This window comes from Octopus bimaculoides, chromosome 6, assembly GCF_001194135.2.
Source record: "Octopus bimaculoides isolate UCB-OBI-ISO-001 chromosome 6, ASM119413v2, whole genome shotgun sequence".
NCBI lineage: Eukaryota > Metazoa > Mollusca > Cephalopoda > Octopoda > Octopodidae > Octopus > Octopus bimaculoides.
The window spans coordinates 107,037,811-107,043,218 of NC_068986.1; the positions used below are offsets into that span (position 1 = coordinate 107,037,811).

Here is a 5,408-nt window from a genome sequence, read left to right on the forward strand (position 1 = left end):
TTGTTTATGCGCATATCTGTCTACCTATCGATCTATTTATCTCATTGTGTTGTGTCGATCGGGGCAAAATTGTTTATTCAGTTCAGGAGAAATAACGAAATCATTGTTTCCACTTCACTACGAGCCATAAAATGTCTCTGACAGCTAGTATTTTATAAAATGTCATTATTATACATTTCAGTTTTGGGATAATAAAGACAGAGATATATTGTTACCAGCTGTTTACTAGTACTGGAGGTGTTACATTTGTTATAAATACGGATCGTTTTCGCATTCGTTATTTTTTCCGTGTTTCTTCATTGCTCTCTCTATTTAGTATACGTAAGTGAACTTCTAAAAATATTTTATTTTCTTTATGGAATTTGTATGAAATGTTTACATGACTCTTTTGCATTATAACTCAGATAGGATTTCAAAAACTGAATTTGTTCGTCAATGTTTTCTAATAATAATAAATAAAATGGGAAATGTGTCTAATTTAAAGGGGTTCTAGTTGTAACTTGATTTGATTTTATTGGTAATGAATAAAGGGTAAAAGGTCTAAATCTAAACTAATTGTATTTTCTGTTTCTGTATATGAATATGTCTGTGGGCGTGTGTGTATGTATGTATGTATGCATGGGTGGATGGATGGATGGATGGATGGATATATCTATCTATTTATCTCTGTATATATGTGTATGTATGCATTTGTAACACACACGCACACATACATACAAACACACACACACACACACACACACACACACACACACACATATATATATATATATATATATATATATATATTAGGGATAAACATCCAAATTTCTCTAAAACTATATATTGTTCAGAGACGTGTTAGTTAATATGACATGCGTTTCATATTTCAAAAGAACCAGACACTCTCCTCATCAGGAGGCTCCACGACACGAAAGACTCCATGAAAACAATACAAAAAAGGACAACTCACATAATCACGTTCCAACGAGTTTTTTTTTTTTTCGAACTCGTTGGAACGTGATTGTGTGAGTCGTCCTTTTTTGTATTGTTTTCATGCGGTCCAATGAAAAACTAACCTCCACCAACTACTCTGACAATATATCTGTGCATACCTTTGAATGCCACGTATGGCATAACGTATACCTACCTAACGGAGGCCTCAAAAGGCATGCTAAGATCCTTCTGTACTTATACCTTAGATCCATGTTGATGTATGATGTGGCTTTTCAAGTTAGAACACAAAGCATGTGTAAAGTAGAAAGTCAGACATTTTACAGCTTTTAAAGGACATACTAAAATTAGAGACAATGTTCATTGGATCAAAAAGTTTCATCGACGGGCCGTTTCGGAGACGTCTTAGTTAATATGACTAAATTGTTCATGCACGTTGTCCGCGTGAATTGTTTATATCCTCGTCGCAACTGTTATGATTTTGGTTCCCCGTCCACTCGCAAATTCTTGGCGCCACTATTACGTTGTGGCGACATTCCGCCTCTTACTATCTTTGACTCGCCTGTCGTGCTATCAATGACTTTGAAGCGTCTACGTTAATAGTAGCTCGAACTCGTACGACATAGTGATCTCATATCAAGGTATACAGCGCATGACCTTGCAAGTGGGACCCAGTTAGAATTTTCTTCAGGTCGAGTAGTACATCTCGCTAAAAAGGTCCCCGAATAAGGGTTGTTTAGGGATGATGAACAACACCCCCATGTTTCCAAACCTCAAAGAATTCCTTTCAACACATGGCTATGATTCTCCCCCACTACTTCTACTCGTGATCATAGATGCACATATCCTCAGCCACCAAGGGACATGCTTAAACAACTGGCAAGCAAATCTGTGGTAATAAGCAGAATATTTGCTGTAGCCCATCTTTTATACCAAGACAAAACAATGTACATGTTTAACACTTTCAATCAGTTAAGATCAGAAACCATGAGAGCCCCTGCCTGCTACTGCATTATTATTATTATTATTATTATTATTATTATTATTATTATTATTATTATTAACTTTATTTTTTTAGCGCTCACGATCTGTAGCAACAAACAACGCCTAAACCGAAACCGGAATATATATATTGCTCTAAGAAATTCCAACTTTGATTTTCACGTTTTATTTACAATCTTATAATGATATAATATATGTTAATATCATATAATGAAATGATAGAATATCAAATATCCATTCTGATTGAACTCGTACTTTCATGCATTTAAATATGCAATCATCAAGTTCATGTAGTAGTGGTGACAGTTTTGTTTTAAAATTTACACACATACGCGCGCACACACACACATAAACACACACACACACACACACACACACACACACACACATATATATATATTTATATGTGTGTGTGCGTGTGTGTATGTGTGTGTGTGTGTATAAAACTGAGAATCTGTGTATGAGTATGTGTGTGTATGTGTTTGTCTGTGTCGGTATGTGTGCCTCACTAAAACTCGAGAACTCCCCAACCAATTTCATTCAAATTTTATACATGCACTACTTATGCTGACTACCTGAAAATTACCATTAACGTGATTTTTATCCTTATTTTATGAATACAACTAAATAAATCAAAAATAAAATATTAGTAGAATATATGTACTCCTCATCAAAAACCCGCATTCTCTGCGGTCCTATTTTGATATAAATTCATGCGGTCGTCGTGGGAACACTCAAATCTTGCAAGTGTTTGTGTATAGACGTAGAAACTTGCATTGCTATGATATATGTTAACACGTGTTCACATATTTTTTACATATATTGCAATGACGATGGAAGAAAATGCATATAAGATTTTAATCTTGAAATTACCTAATTCACAATTAATGTGAAGTCTTTTTATATATCTTCTCACAAGCTCGCTTTCAATCGCATGTGTTTATGGAGGTTTTCTCGGTAGCTTCGTAAATTCTTGTAAATGCTTTCTGAAAGCGTTCCTGTGACGAGTGATCGGCCTATAGTTACTAACTGTGTTTCCCTTGCTCTTATCCTTTGTAATGTGTATTGTCCTCCCTCTAGTCATCCCATCTTGTTTTATTCCTCCATTTCGGTAATCCTGAAGTTGTTCCCTCAGCCTCCCATGTAAACTACTGAATTTCTATCGCTAGTACCCTTGAACTAAATCTGGTCCTTGGTACTTTCAATTTGGCATTTTTCCTAACACGGCTGCTTCTCACTCACTGATTCTTCTCTCACTTTCTTCAACCATACTACATCTCCCATGTGATTGACTGATTTATCCCAAATATTACTCCAGAAACTTTCTAGCTTCCTCTGCATCAGGTTTCTCATCTTCAGTATTTCGTTCTCCACTATTTATTTGGTTATAAAATCTCCTTTTGTCTGTCTCAAATAATCTATTCTGTTGAACTATTCTTTTCTGATATCTGGAGTGCTTGTCTGCTAATGCTATGATACGCCGTATCAACTCTTCTATTATTACCCCAAATACTTTATTTTTCACTAAATATTTCATCTCAAGAGAAGCTTTGCAATTTGTTTCCTATCTTGTTCCGTTTCCACGCTTCTATTCTATTCAGATCTTGTCTTAGCGTCTCCACTTTATTTTGTATTTCCTTTTCCACATTTCCTCTTTTTAATCTTTCCCTGTGGTATATCTAATGTTCTGGTGATTACTAACCTTCCTGCATAGATCAATAAGTTAGTGGCTTCTATATTTTTAGTATCCATCCTCCTGATAACAAAATCTAATCTCCTAGACATTTCTTGTAGCTTCCTTTTGCAGGTGCCTTTTAATGCTGGCAATCTTTTTCTCACTTCTTTACACATCGGCGGAACTAAAAGAAATGTCCCTTAATCAAATTTTTGTTGTTACGGTTTCAAACAATCATAAAGATCATAGAATATATATACAGGAAAAATGGAACAAAAAGAATCTGCAGGGTTGGCTCTGGAACTAGTTTATTACATTAGTTTTGTACATGAGTTTATTCTTCATCAGTTTGGCTCTGGTTTCACTTTTCCATTGGTAAGTCTCTCTATCTATAAAAGTGAAGATATACAAATCTATTATTTATATACAGCGGAAACAAATATTACCGAATAAAATTGGCAAGAGATGTTAAATATAAATTTGAGATTTTAATAGAATATAATATACACTTTACAAATTTACATTCATTAAACACTTACATACAAACACACACATACGTACACATGCACTCCACTCCGACAAGCGTAACGTGAACATAGAGACACATGCATACACACGTACAAACACATACACACGCACATACACACGTGCACAAATATATTCTCCACCCTGATAAATAAAACAAACACATACACAGGCATACACACACACCCATACACACGTATATACACACATCGTCCTGAAAGCTGCAGCACACACACATTTCCATACACACACGCACACACACTTACGTAAACACACAGGTACACACACACAAATAGAACACGCACATACACGCACACATGTACAGACACCCACACGCACAAGCACACATAAACCCGTTATTCGCATTTTCGAGAAAAACCACATACATACACACATACACACCATTCTCTACTTATGAGCCATATTTATAAAGCCCGAAAAACCAGCCGAAAACTACTGAACTGTAGCAGAACCAAATCACCAAACAAGCCTTTCTTGGTTCCACTACAACGGTTCGAAATCAGAACAATCGTGAACTATCTTTTCGACATGTGACAACCATTAACTACCCACACAGTTTTTGAAGAAAAAGCAATCTAAGCCACCTTTTTCACAAAAACACAACCGTCTAGTAATCACGTGACTGCTATCAACAAACCAAATTGTTTTGTAAAGCAAAAGGCAATTTTGACCAACCATTTCTGTATTAAACAGTAATAACTGTCAAATTTCATCCAGATGCTTGTCGCTACTCCCAGACCCGAGAACTATAAATGGTCTCTTATTTCTCTTCTCACCTTTTATTCAATTTAAGATGGTGCAAACAGTTATGATTTCTGATCGCAGTGAGACTAAAAGTTTATCATCCCCTGATTGACAAATCAGACAGGTTTTATCTTTTTGTCGAAAACTGTATTACTTGATTTAGATATATTTACGTAAAATAACATTTATCTTCTTATGATTGTAAAAACAATTATTACCTGATCTGAATGCTTTTATGAAAACTATTTTTCGACTAATCACAGAGGATACACAATCCTCAAATCTTTTATTATCATTATCAAGGACGCACTCACTTGATTTGAATACATTTCTGTAAACAAATTTTTGAAACAACAGAGTTTAAACAAAACTTCATGCTTTACTTTTGAAAATTTGTTCAAATAAGTGAAAAATACTTTAAAAGGACTACTGCCTTTTCAGATTCTTTCCCTTATATTGTAACGTGTGCTGTAATCCCAAATTTAACTTTAATATATATATATATATA

General features: G+C 34.8%; 1 long non-coding RNA gene across 1 annotated transcript in view; it reads left to right on the forward strand.

Annotated features, from left to right (window-relative positions):
- The first annotated feature begins 237 nt into the window (after positions 1-237).
- Positions 238-5,408, forward strand: part of LOC128248176 (uncharacterized) — a 20,128-nt gene continuing 14,957 nt past the window's right edge. Inside the window, exon 1 of the long non-coding RNA XR_008264476.1 lies at positions 238-321. This is a non-coding gene — a long non-coding RNA (uncharacterized LOC128248176). The remainder of the gene's footprint in view (positions 322-5,408) is intronic.